The 22,115-nt window shown below is 41.2% G+C and overlaps 1 protein-coding gene across 2 annotated transcripts in view; it reads right to left on the bottom strand.

Annotated features, from left to right (window-relative positions):
• UVRAG (UV radiation resistance associated) overlaps positions 1 to 22,115 on the bottom strand; it is a 320,861-nt gene that overhangs the window by 3,600 nt on the left and 295,146 nt on the right. The window lies entirely within an intron of this gene.

Below are 22,115 nucleotides of genomic sequence, written 5' to 3'. Positions count from 1 at the left end.
TGTCCAAATGCAAGAAAAAACATGAAGCATTCTGAATTCAAGTTTGAGAGCTTCCTTCAAGAAGGATACAAGACACACTAAAATATATCCAGAGGACAGTGCTCAGGGTGGGATGGGGGATGGAAACGATGTCGTGTGGGGAAGAGCTGAAGTAACTGGAGGCATGGGATCTGAAAGAAAAGTATCTGAGGGACGTAATCAACCCCAAGGGCCTGAAGTGCTATCAATATTCTTATTCTTGTTTTATATATTCAACTCTTAGGGCACTGGGTGGCTCAGTCGGTTGGGCAGCTGACTCTTGGTTTTGGCTCAGGTCATGGTTTTGGGGTCCTGGGATTGAGCCCCGCATCAGGCTCTGCACTCAGTGGGGGAGTCTGCTTCAGGATCCTCTCTCTCCCTCTCCCTTTGCCCCTCCCCCTGCTTGTGCTCTCTCTCTCTCTAAAATAAATAAATAAATGTTAAAAAAAATATTCAACTCTTATTTTATCTTCATAAAGCAGGCATCCTTATTTGGCAGAGAAGTTAAATGACTTGTTCCTGATAACCTCAGGGAGGTGGTGGCAGGCTAAACTAAAACCCATGACTCACGACTCAATGATCAACAGCTTTTCTGACACCCAAATGCATTACAGAACTGGCAGAGCGGGGATTTGTATCTGTATCTATATCTACCTAACAGAGATTATTATCTATCTAATATCTATATCCAGCTATTTTTTTTAATGAAACAGTAACTTGGAAAATGGCTTCTCCTTCATAAGGCTATGTAAACACGCATGGCTTACACACGTGTGTAAACACACAGGGCTGACAATACTTGGTCTTCCGTGCCTTCTCCTGAACTTCACTTCCGTCTCAGGAAGCTACTTTAGGGCCAGCAATAACAATCACTGTTTCGCTACACAAAGCATTTCGTTTCTAAAGTAATTTCATATATATCGTTTCACTTGGTTCTCACAAAAACCCTGTCAAGAAAGCAGGGTATACACTATTACTCTTAAGTGTGAAACAATAAATAATCACGAGTTAATGGAAATCGAGCATCTAGACCCTGGAAATGATGGTCATGTTATATGCTGTGCTAGTCAAGCCACCCTGGAGTATGGATCACTGTTCTAGATATTACACTTGGATGAAGCCAGTCAGCTCAATACACCGATATGAACAGACTGGACCCAGAGACAGAAGGAGGTGCAAACACAAGATCCGTTTGACTTGTATTCTTCAGAGAAGGACACATACAGAGAAGTGGCTGCTTGCAAAACAGCAGCTACGAGGCAGGCACAGAGGCTAGGCTTGAAATTAAACCCACCCACCAAACAGCTATCACACGAGCCAGGCCTTGGGGAGGGGAAACATGCAAGACAGAGCAGGCCTGCCTCTGAGGAGCTTCCAGTCTTGCAGGAGAAAGACAGCCATAATTACCAAAATAATACATTGTCAAATTACAGTTGTGATAAGTGCCCTGAAAAAGAAGGCAGGATCTAGGGCCCCTTCCACCTCTGTCCACAGCCACAAGCCCTCGTACCAGCTGCCTGCTCCCTCTTCTCTCAGATTTTTTCTGATGTTCGATTATGCCTGTGGTCTCAGACACCTAAGAAAGGGTTATTTTCTTCTTGCAAAAAGGCAACCACCAGGCTGCTAATCCATGGGCTCATCAGACTCCGTAGCTTGGCTTTAAGTGTTGGTGCCAGGAGAGATTTCATAATTAGGGGTGGTCACTGGTGCGCATAGGAAACAAGGCAAGTAGACCAGCAAATTACTGTTTTTAGTTCTCAAGAGAAACAAAACGAAACAGAGAAAAATCTACTGGCCTTAATCTAGGTTTTCAGTTAATATGTTGTTAAAACTCACAGTAATTGGGTAAGCCACACATTTTTGCCAACCTTGTTGTTTTTACTCTACCACTTGCTGACAGTATCCCTCTCTAAATGATTTTGCAGGGGGCCTAGGGAATCAAACCAAAACAGAGCATCAGCACCACCCACAGACTTTCTACTCTGGGCAGCCAGGCCAAGCTTTCAGTCGCCACCCCAGCCCAGGAGCGGGGGACGCATCACGTGAACCAGTCTAGAATGCTGAAGGGTGCTATCACTGGTATACAGCCAGAGGTCAGGGGCTTGACCACTCATGGCTATGAAGGGTGAACGACATGATAATCCCCATTGCCACTGCCACTCGCCCCCTGCCACCCGGCCCCACCCTGCAAGCACCCCGTTCCGCTTCTCTGCTGGGCTGCAGGGGGGCTGATAAAAGGCAGGGCAGGAGAACCGGCTTGGGCACAACAAGCTGTGCTTACAACACAAGAGGAAAGGGGGTTTTGTAGCCCTCTTAGATTCTGAGACTCTCTGAAAGCTCTCTACAACTTTGTACAACAGGAAACAAACAAAGTGTGCCAGCCCTCCCCTCAACTATAGTGGGAAGGGAGCCATGATTTTCTTGCCCATCAATAAAGCTGAACCCTCACATCTACCTTGTGGAAAAGGTAGGCAGGTGGATGGGTTATGTGGTTTGTTCAAGGCCGCAGAACCCACATCTGAACTAGATTTTGTCTGCCTCCAGAGCCCACGCTGTCTGTTGCGTCCCAAGTGGGAACATCACATTCAGATTCAACTAACACTTGCTAAATGCTAATGAAATGCCCGACTTCAAGCTAAATGCCATTACACAGGCTTTCTCATTTAACCCACCCAGCCTGTCTCTAAGCTCTGGGGTGCTACTCCTATCTTAATGGATGGATTCTAAGGCTTTGCAAGGTAGAGACTTTAGCATTTTCTGACATCCTGACATCAAAGTTCCTTTAGACTTTTTGGAGAACCCAGGTAATGACAGTACCAGATACAATTTGGAAAGCCCAAGTAACAGGAAAATGCTCCCCCTGGAGAATGGTAAAGGAATCAGTTACTACCAGTAGTCAGGAAAGTCTCCATGTCTAGAGTATGCCCTTCAATCACATGTTGTCTTTCCCCCATTTTTAGCCACGTGTAACAAGACCTTTTGAAACTTTTTATTAAAGTCTTTCTTATAATCTTAGAGTAAGTTGAAGAGAAGGGGATCTTCTTGATAATGCTGGGCTATCGATATGAACACGTATGACTGAACTGTGACACGGGGAAGAGATGACAGGACTCTCAGTGGCGTTGAGTCTGGGTCCCAGGCTCTCCCGCCCTCACCCACGCTTCCCTGGGTCCTCTCTCACCACCGGGCTGGCAGTGCGCCTGAGACTGCCCTCGTCTGCAGGCCCTTGTCTATTGTTAATGTCTGCTTCGGACTCGCTGTGCCCACCTGTGGTGGATGGCCCGAGAACTGTGTGCAAAGTAAGAGTACATAGGCCTGAGTGAGGGGCATATCATGCTTGACTTTATGAGTTTTTAACATTAGTTTTGGCTGCTCAGAGTTAATTTTTTTTTTTTATTACTTCCAGGATCTTAGTAGTGGTCCAGATTTTTCAGATAGCTGAGTTCTAAACAGCTCAAGTGTTGAATGATTACATTAAAATATATACAAACACACATGCATTTTTAATTATTATAATAATTTATACTCCCCAGAAAACTCAAAAAATATAAACTATATAAAAAATAGAAATCACTCACAAGCCCATTACCTATCAAATAACCATAATTAATTATTTTGTTTTTAGACTTTGATTTTACATATGTGTGTTTAATTAAAAAAGAGAAAAAAACCTAAAGTTATGTTTGTGGCCTATATATACAATTCCATATCCTGCCATTGGATTTTATTAAAACCTTTTGGTAAACAATTCTAATTGGCTGCTCCACTGAATGGAATACCATTCCCTTATTTTGTATTTCTAAAATTTTACTATTAAAAAACAAACTGCTACAAGCATCTCTCTATAAAAACACAATGTATAGATTTTTGATAAAATAATTTGGATTTTAACATTTAAAAGAAAGTTTCCAGAACTTGTTACACATTTTAGTACAAGCTAAATTCTTACAATAAGAAAAGGGGCATTTTACCTCTACTACTGCCTAAAATACAGAAAGGTAGCAATTAAAGAGGCAAATGAGAGATGAAAAAAGAATGCCTGGAAGGTTTCAAGATTCTTTCTGTCTGATTACAGTCTGGCTTAATGACTATTTCATCTAAATGGAAGAAGAGGTCGAAACGCATAGATTTACTAATTACATGACCAATTTTTAAAGGCTGTTGACAATTTACTTATCAAATGAAATTAGTACATTATTTAAGTTGTGATGATGAGTCACTTATCGGGAATTTTTACTCTTAGAAACAAACAGCGTAAACCTGGATGTTTTGGAGAGGGGTGGATGCTGTAGGAAACATGGTAGCTTTGCTTCATCCTCCACTCTAGCAAGGGGTCCCTAAGGTCCTGCAGCACTAGATCAGGGGGCCCAAAGTCTTAGGTTTGGTAACTGGACCGAGTCCCCTAGTTCACCGCACACATTCTCATTAGCTGTTTGCCTTGAGTGGATGTCTTTTCCAGCTTGGCTTAGGTCCAAACTGGAAACCTGGAAACACGACATCTGGCGTTTAATGCTGAAATTAAAAGGAATTTATTAAAAAACAACGACCCAAAGATACTGTAATTGCCAATTTACCAGGCCATGGTTTAGGTAAACACGGGATAGGTTGCTGAATAACTGAACCACATCGGGACTGTTAGATTACTTCATAATCAACCTTTTGCTACAAGTACAAAAGGATACCCTAGAGTCACAAACAATAGCCTGATGAGGGAGAAGCCAAGTAGTTTGGAGTTTAGAGATCAAGGAGGGCAGTCTGGTTTAAATTTGTCTTCTTTGATCAAGTCTTTTCTGATCTCTCTAAATTAAGGTGATTAATTTATTTCTCATTCTGTGAGTCCTTATTTATTGTAGTCAGTTACCTTTTGTTATGTCTTCAGCTGTATCTGGAGAGAGTGGTGGTGATGACAAAGGATGCTCAAAACCTGGATTCTACTCCAAGCTCTGCAACGATGACTGTCTATTTGGAGTTATGATTTAAGGTTAGACTCTGCACTTGCTCGTTATATGACTATATGACTGTAGGTAGCCCCTCATCTTCTTTGTGCTTTAGTTTTCTCCTTCATAAAACAGATCACTGGACTATAGGAAGAATTAAATAGAATAGCGCCCTTGCAATCCGCAGCAGAATGCCTGGCGTGTATGCCACCGGCAGCAGTAGCTGTTAATTGTGGTTGCTGTCATCAGCTTCCATGGGCTTCGGATCCCAAAAGAACTGCCCTCATGTTACAGAAGGGGTAACTGAGGCTCAAAGGCATTAATGTCTGGGACCATGGAACACAGGTAATCAGAAATAAAGACCAGAGTCTAGGTCTCCTTCCTCCTGCCACGTCCTCCTATACGGAATGCTGTTTAGAATGGGGACAAAGAGAACTCTTCCCACCGGCGCCATCCCCACTCCTGCACAGAAGGGAGCCAGCTGCAAGAAGGAGAAAAAGAACTGAGGCAAGTGTAAAAGAGTTCTGGAGGAAAAGAACTAAATCAATCAAAAGCAAACATCACCTCAGTTTTTTTTTCTTTTTCTTGAAGACATGGGGCGGGGAAGGCTTTATGCTCAACTGCCTCTATTTACATGATCTACCAAATGCTCAGGGACTATAAAAACTTCCCAGAATCCTTGGAGGTACATTCCAATTGTCCCCAAACCCCTGATGTATCATTTTTCTATATGAATCTAGCTTTGGGGAGAAAGAATTTTTGTAAGAGGGGAATTTCTGTTGTCCCAGCCTAAATATGGAGGACCCTGCTCTGCCTTTTATGACCGTAATACGAATACTTTGCCATGAAGCCAACCTGGGAGACAGCAGAACCCAGTTCATCCCCACCCCCCTGCCACTAATCTTGCCTCTGCCACTTTATTCTTTCTTCTCTTCTTTCTGCTAGTTTTATTGCTTAAAGCAACAGCCTCCTTTAAACAGAAGGATTGGGAGAGAGAAAACAAGGTAAGAAAGCACTGGTCCAAAATGTGTTTCCATTTCCGTGTCTCCCTCTATAATGTTCCAGACGTCGGCAGGGAGCCCCACCAGCATGGGGCACGGGACACGGGACATGGGACACGGCTGAGCACTGACCGCTCTGAACCAATGTCTCCTCTTCTGCGAAACGTGAAGATCCACCTAACGGTGCTTAGGGTAGGAGTAAGATTCTTAGCACAATGAGTAGGTACTCCATAGATTGCTATTAATGATAGAACAGCAGCAGCTAACATTAACAAAGTGTGATGAAGTAAGTATTCTGTTGATAGCTTTCTACATGGTCTTGCTTCATCCTCACATCTCTACGAAGTATTACGATTGTCATCCTCCTTTTACAGATGAAGAAACTGAGGCTCAGAGGTTACGTCACTTGCCCGAGGTCAAAAGCAACTCACTGTGATTGAACAAATGCCATCTGACTAAATAAATGTTAGTTTCGTTCTCTCTCAGTCCCCAGGGCTTGCCACCAGAACACTGACATTTGATCATACTTCTATTTGAGGGAGGAGTGAGACTCAGAGGAATAATTTTTAGGCTAAGTGTCTTGGTGTCTTTTCTTTCTTTTCTCTTCTTGCCTCTGTTATTAAGTTTGGGTGGCTTTTTTGGCTTCCTAGGAACTGTTGTTGTTATAAGAATGCTGATGGATTCCAAGCATCAATTATGAAAACAGGAAGACATCTTGCCACAAAATGATATAAATGTGGAGACTTAAGGGAAAGGGAAATAAAGGAAAAATGTAAAGATTTACCACATCGAGATAGTTCTAGAAGGCAGGGTGAATTTTTAGCCATTTGAAACGATTTTGTTCCCTATTCTCTTTCAGATTCACTTGTGCTGGTTTTATCTGTCTACAACCAGGTTTCAATGTGTAAGGTACTGGGAAAGAACACAGTTCACAATCTCAAATATGTGTCTTTCCCTCCTACAAAATGTTTCCTCTGAGGAACATTACTAGATCACAGCTGGTCAAAATGCTAAATCTTGATTGTCTGGATCCTGGCCAAAGTCTACAGCTACAACTCGGTGGACTAAGAATACTTAAAAAGAAAAAAACCCCACTTTTTTAAACAACATTCGATCTTCTTTCTCCCCCTGCAGCAAGCTATGACCTCACGGCAGTGAGGCCTCTCCATGGAGGTGTTTAAGTTGGTTTACGGCCATTAGAAATGTTTGAAGCTCTAGGTACTACTCTGCGCCAACAGCATGTCAACTGTGCTAAAAAAGCAATAATAGTTTCTCACCTTCTTAAAGATTACTGCTTAAATAATGCAGAGCAACGACAGGGCTGCAGAGAGTGCCAAAAGCAGGTTGCCAAGGCGAAGCTGAGGTAGAATTACGTCTGTTGGCAGCTACGAAATTATGACATAAAGTCAGTTTTTTTAAAAAAACAACCTCCATAAATTAGACGACTATCCTTCTTCAGAATCCAGCAAAAGCTGGGATTTATCTTTCTCCTGCTCTCTCTCATATCAAGTAGAAGCACAGAGACTCCTTTTGGGAGAGCCAAATTTTACAGCTAGATCTTATCTCTCAGGAGGTGGCTGGGGGTTAACAGTTTTAAGCATGCAGTCTCCTGACCACAGGCAAGCAATCTAAAGGCCACTCGCCATTACCAGATAAGCGAAAGTGCTTAATCTTTGCCCTGGATGTTAACAAAAACAAGAAACAAAATAAAAATAGAAACAATCTTGGGCCAAAAGCATAGGCTGAAACCTGTGCCAATGGTCACCTTTCCCCTGGGCTCAGCTTGGAAGGTTTACTGCCAAAGTCTGACTAAATAAAAACAGAAAGTTTAAAAAGGTATAACTGAACAAGGGAGCCTTTAAATTTTATTTAAACTAAGGACTGATGGAAAGATGAACTTGTGAAAGAGAAAGTTCCATAGGCAAACGGTAAACCAAGCAAGCTGAAGAAATCCATTTCCCCAGGTTATGTGCTTCAACTGAGGGCCTGGCCATCAGGCCTCCATGGCCCTGGACAACAGGGCCTAGCTTGGGAAAGAGAGGCCTCAGCACAGGGCAGTGGACAGAGGCTAAGGGGTGCCCAAAGGCAGGAGCCCATCTGGAGGCCAGCTCCATCTCAGTCTCAAGGCTGAGCTCCCTGGAATCAGGGAATAGAGAGTGATCCTTAGGGAGATAGAGAGGGGTCTCAGGAGGAGTCAAGTCAACCACTTCACCCATCAGCTTTCATTGTAAGAAATCATCATACAAACTGATGTTTTAAAATCACAGTCAGGCAACAAACATTATGAGGACCATAAAATGGTCTGCAGAAACAGAAAGAGCAGCCAGAGATGATACCAGGGGCCCCCCTGGACAATACTTGGGACATGGGAGTAATAAAGTATTTATGCTGAGAATTAGTGGGGGAAAAAGTAGCCTTGACCTTTGCCAGGGACATGGGAGGAACAGCAATCTCACAGAGCCCAGCCTCAGGGAGACCTCGACAGAGACACTAAAACATTGGTCAGGGAATGTTTTCTGAATTTCAAAAGTAGACTTGCAGAGAGAGAGCGAAAGGAAGTTCTAGGCTCCAGAAGCCAGTGACAGACTCTGTGAAAGATACTGCTAAAGCTGAGCTACCACTACGTTTCTAATAAGCTCTGACATGAGCTGAACCATGGGGCTTTAGTTGTTTTTTATTTTAAAAGAAAAACGAATAGCTCTGCCACCATTTCCCGAGATGCTGGAGGCCTTCAGAAGAAGTGCCTGAATCACACTTAGCCACCATCTAATCATCACTTAGTGACAGACTGGGGGACTCCAGGGGTAATATCTGGGGAACCTTATCTTTGGTAGTCCTCCAGACTATGAAGAGGTGCAGCATGAAACTGTATGCGTATTGACAAATGATTTACTCCCTAATTCAAATATACATTGAATGTCTCTTAATGCACTAAAGACATTTTCAATAATGCACTAAATGTCTCTTATGCACTAAAGACATTTTCAATAATGATTGAAAATAGGCCGCAGCTCCTGCTTTGCAGAGCTTACCCCACAGTGGGAGAGGACACATACCTGTCACAAAATTACGACAAAAATGTAAAATGATAACCTCTGACACATGCTGTGCAGGAGAGGATGGGCTAAGAGAGCGTGTAACAGAACCGACCCAGAAAAGGCCAAGAACTGAAGGGTTAGTAGAATTTTTCACCAGGTAAAGAATGGGTTGGTGGGCAAGAGCATCTTCCAGGCAAAAGGAAGAGCATATGCCAAGACCCTATGTCAAGAGAGAGAACAATGTTTGAGGACCCAAAGGGTCATCAAGTGGAGAGCAGCATGGTAGAAGATAAAGCTGGAGAGGGAAACATGGAGATCATGCAGGAGTCCACAGACCATGTTGATAGTTTTTCTCTTTAAGCCTTTAAAGTGTTTTAGGCTAGTGGTGTGTGTGTGTGTTTGGGGGGGGGGTGAAGGTGGTAGAAAGAGAGATCTATTAATTGACTGATTGATCTGTATTTTGGAAAGTGCCCTTTGGCTGAAGTTGGAGAATAGACTGGAGGGGACCCAGAACGGACGCTGGGGACCACAGGCTGTGCGGCAGTGTAGGTGAGAGACGATGGGGGCTTGGAAATATACCAATACAGACAGGCAGACCCATCAGGGGAAATCAGCAGGTGTTGCTAAGGTTAGATGTGGGGATGAGAGGGAAAGTGAGGAAGCAAGGATTATGAAAGCTTTCTGGCCACTGTGAACGAACGGGTGGAGATTCCATTTGCTGTAAACAGAGCACCGGAAGCCCACGAGGCTTATGGGGGTTGGGATGGACGGCAGGGAGAAAAGAACACAGGCACACAGAACGTGCCGTGAAAACATCCAGGAGGCAATCTGAAGAGAGGCGTGATATCTGAAAAGAGACCTGGGACGAAGATTTGTACTTGGGCTTCATTTCAGTGTGGGTGATAATTAAAATGATGGTGATAGATAAGATCACCATGGGCTGGAGAACAAACTGAGAGAAAAGAGAGCCTAGCACTGAACCTTGAGGAGCTGTTTTTTATGCTGAGGTAGAGGAAGAGGAGCTTATAAATGAGATAAGAAGGAGCGGTCAGAGAGGAAAGAAGAAAACTAGGAGAGGGTTATAATGATAGCATTCCTTCTCTGAAATCAAAAGGTGCTAAATAGTCCCTTGTATAAAACATTTTAGTCTTAACATAGTTACAAGCGAGGCTGTACTGAGTAACAAAAAGTGGGGGCCTAAAACTGTCTGGCCTGGGTCCAAGGCTGGGTCACCTTTAAGTCATTTTAACCTTTCTGTGTCTCAGTTTCCTCACCAAGAAGATGAGGCAGGAGAGGGGGTCCTAATTCCCAGGGTTGTTGTGAGGATTACATGAGTTAACTAGCACATTCAAAATGCTTTGGAAGGGCGCCTGGTTTGCCGTAACAGTCATTTGACATTAGCTATAATGGCATTACTTATTATATACTGCTCTTTACTAACAGAAGAATTGTTGAGGAAGCATCATATAAAATGATCTTTAATGTTAAACTCCAAACTTAAAACACAGGGAATTGTATCTGAATTGATTTTAAACTCAAAGGTCATACTGAAGTAATCAGTGGTCACTTTTACTGCTGCAAACCCTTGTCAGCTTTTGGTGGGCACAGACCATAGCTCTACAGGCTTCCTGAAACTTAATACAGTGCTTTAGATCTAGAAGGATGCTTCTCTGCTGATACTTAGCACGTGCTAAAGAGTCCCTCCTAAAAAACACTGACTTCTTAATGCAGGATATGTAAGGGCTTTTCTGCTAATTCTTTCCCTCCATTCATTTAAATATGCCCATCTTCCAAAGCCCAATTCAAGTCCGACCTCCTTCATTAAGCCTTCTTTAACCATGTCAACTTAGAGTAATCTCTTTGAACAGCCACAGTACTTGTAATTATCCCATCCAACTGATGTTTAATACGACCACTTGTGTTTCAACACATATTTCAGTAGACATTACTGACATCCACATTCACTGCCTAGCAGTCGGCTAGGCTCTGGAAATAACGAAATGTATAAAATAAGGTTTCTATCAGTAAGGAGTTCCCACTGTAGTCAAGAAGATGGAGAGAGTTAACCAATAACCAGAACACCATGGGGCTTTGCGTACAATATATACTTTGTATACTGTAATGGAGGAGGGAGCCGGTCATCATCTGGAGGACTCATCACAGGAGGCTATATTCAATTGGCGTCCCGAAGGACAAGGGGGCGTTAACCAGGCTGTGTGCATATAGGGGGGAAGAGTAAGAAATGAAGGGAAGGATAGTTAAAGCAGGATATGTGTGCAGTCCAACTGTGGAGCCAAGTCTTGTAAACGCTGTAAGGGGGAACTTGTCTCTATTTCTTGAAATCTACTCCTTCACTTTCCAATCTAACGTAGTAAAGATTTAGTGAGTATTAAGTGAACTTACTTGTTTTATGAATAAATGGATTTAATTAGTTATACTCAAAAGGAATAATTTATGGTTTTTTCTTTTGGCAATGTGTTGAGAAACATTCTGTTAATGTAAAAAAAAAAAAGGTAAAAAGAAGAACACTACAGGGTTACTTATAACATGAAAAACAACACTATTCAAAGATACAGTTAGAGTAAATCTAAATAAGAATATTATGCAGCCATTAAAATGATGCTAAAAAGTTTTAAATGGCAGTTATAAGAGGCTTAAGATACGATATACAAAAAAGTAGTATATATAAGTGTATCGACGATGCTGTCCAACACTGTAGCCACTAGCCGATGGTCACCGAGTACCTGCAATGTGGCTAAGGTGGATTTGAGATGTGCTGTGTTAAAATATATACTGGATTTAGAAGGCTTAGTATGGAAAAAGGAATGTAAAATATTTTATTAATAATTTTAAAAATACTGATTATACGTTGATAAGTTATAATTGGATTTTATTGGGATTAAAGAAAATATATTATTAAGATTAATTTACCTATTCCTTTTTACCTTTTTATAATATGGCTGCCAGAAAATTTAAATTTACATATGTGGCTCAGATTATATTTCTATTGGACAGTGCTGGTATAGACCACAGGATCTCAACTATATAAGAAACACATAGAAAACGGATCAACTTAACAATGGAGTTTGTTCCTAGATTGTGGGGTTATTGTTCTCCCTTCTTCTGTGTATTTTTACATCTTCCAAATTTGATTCATTGAGCACATATTATTTTATAATCAGAAGGAATTAATAGAAATAAACAAGATACACGTAAAAAACAAAGAGAAAAAGATTCCAAGTTGGTTCAAGACTTGGTTGTCGGAGGTTGAGAAACGAAGCCCAGGGATACCCAAATGACCTTCTGTCACTGATGGAGGGTTAGCACACAAAGGATGTTGGCCACAGCTGTTCTCCATCCTGACTGGAGACAGAAAAAAGCGGAAATGGGTGTTAACCGCAGGAGGGGGCCTGTAAGTTAAATATAGGGAAGAATTTCCTGAAGTGAGGGTGTTTAAACTCTGGAATGAGTTATGGAAGAAGCCTGGTCCCCCAAGGTCTTTTAAAATACTACAGATACCCACATGCCTTGTCTGTTCCTGTCTAGAGGCAACGAGATGCCTTGTAAGGTTCCTTCTAAAATAGCGATCTTAGAGTAAATAACTCCAATAAAACTTTCGTTTTCATTTATTTTTGACCAGGCTTCAGTTTTCATATCAAGGATGCCAGCCTGCAAGAAGTACTTGAAAGGCAAGCCCATCTGATGCCGCTCCCTTAAGTGGTACACTTGAGACTTCAAAGACAATGTCATCTGATCTAAATTTAAAACTAACATCAGTTAGACAGCATGTTTTTTAAGTCCCTCAGGGTCTCCTGCCAGAAACACTAGTTAGCATAAGCATGATGGAGGGAAGGAAAGAGGACACATTTGCTTTTAAAGAGGATTTAAAAAGTTGCTAATGCTGGATACTGCCTCATTTCCAAAGGTGAACAGTTTGGCTTAAAAGCTAAACTATTATATTGTTACCCTCAGCTTTTAAAGAAAGTAGACTGGCTCACTTGCTCTTGATTTTCATTATCCTCAGTTTACTTTAAAAAAAAAAAAAAAAAAGGACTTTCTTAAAATGTGCCAAAGTTCTTTCTTTCTTTCTTTCTTTCTTTCTTTCTTTCTGTCTTTCTGTCTTTCTGTCTTTCTTTCTTTCTTAAGCTGTTCAGCTTGGTCCTATTTATGAAAAGGAATGGAATACTAGATAAAAAGTAGTTCAGCAGAAACACTATCTAGAAATTTATACCACTTAAGTGAGATGACCATACATAAAACCATACATAAGTCACACCATTAAGTACTAGAAGGAATCTGGAGCAATATCCCAGCAAGCTGCGGAATAGTCAACGATGCTTCTCTTTAGTGTCCCATCTTCAATAAGGTCACTGAAATTGATGTGGTCTCTATAAAAAAGGCACACCTGGTCCTAAAATGTCAAACAACTCAGACCAAGGTTGACCTCCATTGTTAACAGACTGTCCACTGAAGCTGGGTCTCAGGCTCCAGGCCCCACATGACAGCAAGAATGCACAATGCACAGGAAAATTTTTGCAAGTCATGTCCTTCAAAATATTAATTTGTCTTATCTACTCATTTAGATGCTAAACTAAACAACTGTCATCTAAAGAAAGCAGGAATTATCTTACACTTTTGAATCTTTTTCGTCTCTTAAATAGTGCTCTATGCAGAGGAGACAGTTAATGAATTGTTAAAAGCATAAATCCTACTTAATGATACTTTGCATAGTCCTTTTTAGTTTATAAATCGCTTAGACATGATCTCATTTGCTCCATACAACTATGCTTGGGAAATAAGGCTGGTGCTATTAACTCCATCTAAAGAAGTAATACTCAAAAACAATTTATGAAAATTAAGTGACAGAGCTGAAGTTGGAGCCCACATTTTTTGATTCCCAAATCTAGTGCTCCTTCTGCTATATCACACTGCCTTGCACGAAGCTGCTGGTTTAAGCTCTACAGTCGAGAAAAATTAAGCAGAATAAAACATTCCATGTATAAAGCAGGACAGATGGTTTTGAAATCCCACTTTTATCATGTCTTATTCTGAAAATAATAACATGAAATTGGAGGACGGCAAACACTGGAGGCAAGCATATGTTTTAGGCCAACCCATGTGCTTCCTTCAGTTTTCTTGCTTCTTCAGGAATGGAGTTGAAACATATAATCATTTTTGTTTCTTTTTGGTCTTAAAGTTCCCAAATTCTTCACAAAGTTTTAAGATTCTGAGTTTCCTACCTCTCTGAGTATATGGGGTAGGATAAGCTTCAAATAATGTTTTTACCAGAACTGCAGCCTTGATATTGTAGCAGTGTATTTTTCTAGTACTCTGGACTTGACTCTGGTGCATTTCCCTGTGGAAGGTAATAGATGTTAGGTGGTAGGTGGCACAGAGACAGGAGAGCTGGGAGGGCAGAGAAGGAGAAGGATGACCACTGACTAAGAAGGGGCAGCATCGTGTGATAAAAAGACAAGAGCCAGATATCTGGGTTTCTGGCCCTAGCTCCATCATGTAGGAGCATGTGACCCTGGCAAATCACTTCGCATTTCTTTTCTTTCTTTGTCTTTTTTTTTTTTTTTAAGATTTATTTATCTATTTGAGAGAGAGAGCAGGGGGAGAGACAGAAGGAGAGAAGAGAATCCTCAAGCAGACAGCCCCCCTGCCCTGGCTGAGCCCATATGGAGCCCACCGTTGCTGGACTCCATCTCACAACCCTGAGATCATGACCTGGTCATGACCCGAGCCAAAATCAAGAGTCGGCCTCTTAGACTGAGCCACCCAGGTGCCCCTCACTTCACATTTCTAAGTCTTGGTTCTCTAATCTGTGAAATGGTGATTATCGGCCTTGTCCTCACAGGGTTGTTGCAAACTTAAATAAAAACATGGAACATTTTGCAAGTAAGAGACTTTTTATAACTCCTAATTCCACGTGAGAGGTACCTAAGAAGATAGGTATCAAAAGAAGTAGGTAAGCAAACAGATTTGTAGGATACCAATCTCTATGGCTCTCAAAGGGTCTTATAAAGGACTTGGGGAAAGCAAGAGGGAGAAGATGACTATTTTGTATCATTAACATACAAGACGGCATGAGCCACTATTAAAAAATGTGACCAAGAACCATATTCTATACCTATTTGTAGATATTAAAGGAAAAACAAAATACCTATAACAAAGAATGGATTACCATTTGAAAACAGAGATAACTATGATTCACTTATCCATTACACGTGTATAATGAGAGCTACCACTTAGTAACTGCTGCTGTGTGCCTGGCAGTATGCTAGATGTCTATGTATTTAACCCTCATAGTAACTCTACCAGGTAGGCATTATTGACTCCATTTTACAGATATATTTAAGCTGACAGTTTAAACTTGTTTGAAGTTTTAGAGACCTTGTCCCAGGTCTCACCCATAGCCCCCACACCAGGAAGTCAATGACTTCCTCTGACTGTTCCAAAGAACTTATCTACCTAGAATACTTCATGCTTTCTATTTCTATTATATATTGTTTGTTCCTATTTCACTGCCTCAATTAGACTATACCCCCCTTGAATGTAAGTTCAAGGAGTATATTCCGTGAACAGAACAAGACGGATGGCTAATTCATTCACTCACATAATTCCAGGCTTCCCTGGTGCCAGGCTAGGACCACAGGATGAGTAAGACACAGTCCTCAGCTGCTCAAGAGCCTAGTGGTTAAGATTTTGGTGGGAGAAATGAACCTATGCTACTGAGGGACTACATATTTATCTCGGCATCTGCCACTGTGCCTGTTGAGTGAGTGAATGAATGAAGTAGGATGTATCTTAAAGTGAGAAAGCAACATTCGGATAGGGCAGAGGCAAGGGCAGGCTATTCTGGGTAGTGGGAACTTTAGTTCTGAGTAAAGTCTGAGTAAAGAACTGAAATCAGAAATGAGCGTGGTCTGCCTGGCGGTCAGCGGAGAGGGGGTGAGAGAGCAGAGGAGAGACACAGTCGAGGCACTGTCCCAGGACCTGAATGCTGGGGCCCCATCACACGGCCCGTTCACAACCACCACAGCAACTCAGTTTTAAACTTATCATCTTACTGGCAGGCATCAAGTAGCAGCTTGGGTGTACATTTTTCCCTGACCATAATTCAGCACTAGCATCAGCTGTGCATGTGCATGTCAACTTCAATCTTGGGACTTTGTAGTTAGTAGTAAAAGAAAAATGGGATGTTTAAATGGCATGCTGGTGGCTTTTAACCAAATGACTCAAAAGTACAACCTCTGACTTGAAATTCTGCTTTTCAAAATTGTGTTGCTTGGCAGTTACAATGGGGTTAAGTGATCCTAGGATGAGAAAATGGGGACTTCTTTTGGAAAGAGCTAGCATAAAGCACTGAGGACTGTGCCCCATGTAACTGTGTTCAAGAGGAAAAGGGGTTAGTTTTAGGATTAATCAGATAGATGCTTTTGATATTAGATCAGAATTCTGTAATGTGAAAGAAAAAAAATCACGTCCTTAAAGAAATTTTCATCACACTGTCTGTTCTTTAAAAAACAAAACAAAACAAACAAGCTGTCACATAACTTTGAAGCTTACCATAAGGAGGAATTCAGTGACTGCACTGATCAGCCAGTTTGAAATCCTCGACACCAAAAGAACATACAGCAAATCTGCTTCCACTGGGATCAGTCTGTGAATGGTAACAACCACACAGAACATGGAAGTGTTTTCTTTTACAAAAGATGTAAGAGGCTCCCTCAGGAGTGTGAGTTTTTTTACCCTCTGCCCTAAGGAGCACAGGCTTGGGAGGTAACTCCTCAGTCCATGGTTGCTCTCGGAAATTCTCAGATTTCCTCGGAGGCTAAAAGTGCTTGTTCCAGCTTTGTTTACATTTGTAACTTCCAGCCTGGCTTCCCGCAGTGGTTTTTACTTGGGATCATCATGTGGCACTCATTTGGTGGTGCTTCGCCTCTACCCGTAGCCCATCTTTCACTAGAGTACCATAAAGTGGTACCTGCTCCTCATTCAGTGCTAATGCGCTTGGCACAGCTGGCACAGAGGGGCACTGCATAAATGTGTGCGCTTAGGGCTTAAGGGGTTTACTGCATCAGTGCCAGGAGGCCTAGATTCTCGTTTTATTGCTACAGGTTCATGGGTCAACCATGCTTGGAAAGTCATTTATTTTCTCTGTACCTTAGAAGGGAGAGTTGCTGGAAACTGCAGTGTTTTAGGAGAGGAAGGGCAGACAGGCTGCAATGTGGAAGCATTTCTATGTAAGCATTTTGGGTAAACTGTCTAAAGAGACCTCAGAAGGAATCGAATCTCTAAAAGTTCCAGACATTTATTGCAACTTTGTTTTTTTTAAGTATTTAGATTTTTCTAATTTTGTCTTTGTAGTCTTATATGCTTTTTCTTGAAAAGGGGTCTCAAATTGTATAAGCTCTAAGTACCATAAAACCCAGATTCTCTCTGCTCCAAATGTGAATGTGCACTCTAGCCAATGCGGTCTGTCCTTTGTCAATAAAGCTACTGGGCCTTTTCTAAAACCGTTCCCTCCATATGAGGGGATAAGTGAGGATGGTGGTAGGAGAGAAAGAAGAAGAACACATCCCAGACAGAGGAACAGCGAGTCAGGAGAGAACTTGTTCCTGTAACTAAGAGGAGGCCAGGACAGAGACCATCCATGAGAGGACAGGAGAATGGTGTCAGACGGACCATGCCAAAGAGCGTGAATTTTATTCTGGCCACTGAAACCAGCGAGCGATTAAGATTATAGCTAAAATTTAAAAAGACCCCTCTGGCTACTGTGGGGAATGAACAAAGGCGGGACAAGAGTGAAATTAGGGAGACAAACCAGACCAGCGCTGTGTGGGGCAAGAGAAGGTGGTGCCCTGGACCGGAGTGGTCACAGTGGACATGGAGGGCAGTGGTTGGATTCGATATACACACTTTGCAGGGAGAGATGACAGGGTTTGCTGATGAATCAGGCTGGATCTGGTGGGAGGGGAGAAAAGAAGGGAATCAAGGATCATGCCCCAGTGTGAGCATTTGCTGACAGGAAGAAGAGAGTAGAATGACAGTTTCAGTATGTCCAGCCTGAGGGGCCTGTGCTACTCCACTGGGAGGCATCAAGTAGGTCTCGGACTTGGCAGAGTGGGCAGGAGAGATCTACACTGAAAGTGTAACTTTGGGGGTCATTAGCATAGAAATGGTTTTCAAAGCTGAGGGAATGGATGAGATCACATGAGAAGAGAGAGGAGGACCTAAGATGGGGCCATGGTGAACTCCATATTAATGATTAAATAAAGGAGGAGGAACATGAAAAACAGAAAGAATAGCTGAAGGGTAGAAAACCAGGGGAGGGTGGTGGTAAGGAAGCCAAGGGAGGAGATGCTTCAAGGAAGGCCAAACACCAGCTGTGGAACAGGATAGGATAAGGACAGAAAAGTGACCTTTAGGTTTTGTAACACAGAGTTCCATAGGCATCTGCTTAGATAAAAGGAATTTCAGTTTACTGACAGAACTGGAAATCATGCTGAAGTGGGTTAATGAGGAACTGGAAAAACAGAACATAAATAGACCTATAATAATTAAATCAGAAGTTAAAAATCTGTACTTCTTCCCTCAACAAATAAAAAATACTAGGTTTTTGCTAAGTTCTAGCAGACCTTCACTATATAGATAATTTTTACCTTACACAAACTGTAAACTGTTCCAGAGAATACAAAAGAAGGGAAAGATCTCATTTATTTTATAAGGCTATTAAAACCTTGTTACCAAAATCAGACAAGGATTATTATATGAGAAAGAAAAATACAAGGCTAGCCTCATCTCAGTTCACAGAGGTAGATAATCTACAAATTAGCAAATTGAATCTAATAATATAAGAAAAAATAATTACACATCATGACCAAGTAGAGCACATGCCAGGAGGCAAAGATGATTTAACATCCGAAAATGTATTAATACTTATTAACATATTAATATAGTAAGGGAGAACAAATATAGTGTTATCTCAATAGATTCAGAATAAGCATCTGAAAAAATTCAAAATATACACTCAGTGTATGTGTGTACACATACACACATGCACACACAGAGGAATATTATTCAGTCATAAAAAAGAATGAAAGCTTGCCATTTGCAATGATGTGGATAGAGCTAGAGAGTATAATGGTAAGTGAAATAAGTCAGAGAAAGGTAAATATCATATGATCTCACTCATATGTGGAATTAAAGAAACAAAACAAATGAACAAAGGAAAAAAGAGAGAGAGAGAGAGAAACCAAGAAACAAACTCTTAACTATAGAGTACGAACAGATGGTTACCAGAGGGGAGGTGGGTCAGGGGATGGGTAAAACAGATGATTGGTATTAAGAGTACACTTACCCTTAAAAAAAAAAAAAGAGTACACTTATCCTGATGAGCACTGAGTAATGTACAGAATTGTTGAGTCACTATATTATACACCTGAAACTAATATAACACTATATATTAACTATACTGGAATTAAAATTAAAAACTTAATTTAAAAAATGGAAAAAAGGGGCGCCTGGGTGGCTCAGTCGTTGAGCGTCTGCCTTTGGCTCGGGTCATGATCCCAAGGTCCTGGGATCGGGCCCCGCATCGGGCTCCCTGCTCTGCGGGGGGCCTGCTTCTCCCTCTCCCACTCTCCCTGCTTGTGTTCCCTCTCTCGCTGTGTCTCTGTCAAAAAAAAAAAAAGGAAAAAAACCCCAAATACACACATTCATGATTAAGAAACAGTGAGCTGGGAATAGAGAGAAATTTCCTTTTGCTAATAAAGGATAGCTATCCAAACCTGCAATAAATATAATATTTAATGGTGAAAAGTTAGAAGCATTCTTTTTTTTTTTTTAAAGATTTTATTTATTTATTTGAGATAGCAAGAGAGAGCATGGGCAGGGTGGAGATGGAGAAGCAGGCTGAGCAGTGGCAGGGAGCGTGACATGGGACTCGATCCCAGGACCCTGGGATCATACCCGAGCTGAAGGCAGACGCTTAACCAACTGAGCCACCCTAGTGTCCCTAGAAGCATTCTCTTTAAAGTCAGGAATAAGACAAAGCTATTCACTACTGCTGCTCCTCTTCCATAATAAAATATGAGAAGAAAAAGTAATAAAAGTAAAAATAGAAAGGAAGAAAAAATGCCACCATTCACTAAAATAGTACGATTGTATACACAGAAAATCTAAGAGACTCTAAGACAAACTACTGTAATTAATGTTAGCAAGGCTGCTATATATACTCTCAAAATACAAAAATCAGTGGTACTCCTGTATACTAGCCACAAAAAAGTTGGATGCTATAATAAAAAATCTGTAACAGCACCAAAATGGCAAGCTACCTGGGACTAACTAATAAAAGATGTGTTAAGACCCTTTATGAAGAAAATCTTAAAACTTCCTTGAGATATGTTTAAAAAACAGAAAGAAAACATATAAAGAGATACCAAGGGGGCGCCTGGGTGGCTCAGTCAGTTAAGTGCCTGCCTTCGTCTCATCATAATCCCAGGATCCTGGAATCGAGCTCCACATCGGGCTCCTTGCTCAGCGGGGAGTCTACTTCTCCCTCTCCCTCTGCCCCTCCCCGGCTCATTCTTTCTCTCTCTCTCTTTCCTCTCTCAAATACATACATACATACATACATAAAATCTTCAAAAAAAGATACCAAGTTCATAGTAAGGAAGACTTGATATTATAAAACTGTCAAATCATACAAATACAATTCGTAAGTCAAGGAAAGCCAAGAGTTTCGAAGAACCGTAAGTAGGAGCCTCACCCTATCAGATACCAAGAAAATTGGGGGTATCTTCCTTTTCCCCTGCTATGAAGGAACAGGATTTAGGAGTAGCGCTCCTGGCTTCTCTCCATCCTCTCCCTCTCTTTGTGAGGAGGGACTTTTCTGATGGGTGAATTTAGGGGGAAAAATAAAACCTGGGTATTCCTGGCTTAGCCCCATCTGGTTTCCTGCAGGAGTCTCTGACTGCTCTCCACAGTGTAGTCAAGGGCCTGCCTCTGTGGGAAAAGCCTGGGATTCTCTAGTTCACAATGCAACCATGAAGGGAAGTTTTATTTTGAGTGACATCTTTGCAAGCCCTTTTTATTACAGATCTTAAGCCACATTTTCCAAGAGGCTTTATCAGTAATGAAACTGACATTTTGACTTCTATTAGTCTGTCTCTCGTATCTCCTCTCTCCAATGGTTCCAAATTTAGGAGGAGAAGGGATGCTATTTATTGGGCATCCTCAAACCTCAACATGACTTACAGAAATTATATCTTATAATAGTTTAAAAATGTGGTATTAGCCCATAGATAGACAAATAAAACAAACGAGCAGAATTGGGAGCCTGGAAACAGATTCATGTATATAAGTAAACTTGGTACGTGAAAGAGATGGCATTACCAAATACTGGACAAAAGATAGACTCTTCAATAAATAATACTGGGACCATTTGCTGTCTGTACTGAGCAAGATTCGTTTAGTGATTAATCAAGTGGTATTATGGGTTGCCTCTTTTTAAAAAAAATATTTTAGGTTATTTATCATTTGCATTATAAAGCCTTTCATGAATTATATGTCTTATTTCCAACTAGATCACAATCCTTTGAGGCTAGGGCTGGAAACTTATACTTCTTGTTAACCCTCCAGAGTGCCTATCACAGAACTTTACACAGAGACAACACTAAGTAAATGTCTGCTAGCTCATTATTATTTTACATTAAAACTCAATTCCTATCCCTCATGCCTCAAGGCATACAGGTCCATATCAGTAATAAGCTTTTGTAGTTATTTTGATATTCTGAGTAAAATTCTTTAAACAATTGTGCATTCACTTAACAGGAGTCCTATCTAAAATGAGACAACCAGAATTTGCATTTTGAGGATCACATAGGACAAAAATAAAAAATGTCCAAGTAAAGGTCAAAGATGTCACTTTCTCAATATTCTCAAGGCCTACCCTTAATGGCACAGAAAAAAATGAAACCAATCTTGTACCTTCCTCCCCACAAATAGTTTTTCTGTCTAACCTCTTATTTCATCCTCACCACAAACTGGTGAGATGAGCAGGGCAGGGATTATAGATGAGGAAATTCAGTTTCTGAGAGGTTACACTTTAGGTC

This window comes from Phoca vitulina, unplaced genomic scaffold (genome assembly GCF_004348235.1).
Source record: "Phoca vitulina isolate PV1807 unplaced genomic scaffold, GSC_HSeal_1.0 scaffold36, whole genome shotgun sequence".
Lineage (NCBI taxonomy): Eukaryota > Metazoa > Chordata > Mammalia > Carnivora > Phocidae > Phoca > Phoca vitulina.
The sequence above is the reverse complement of the archived record's forward strand: the minus strand, read 5'-3'. Positions and strand labels throughout refer to the sequence as shown.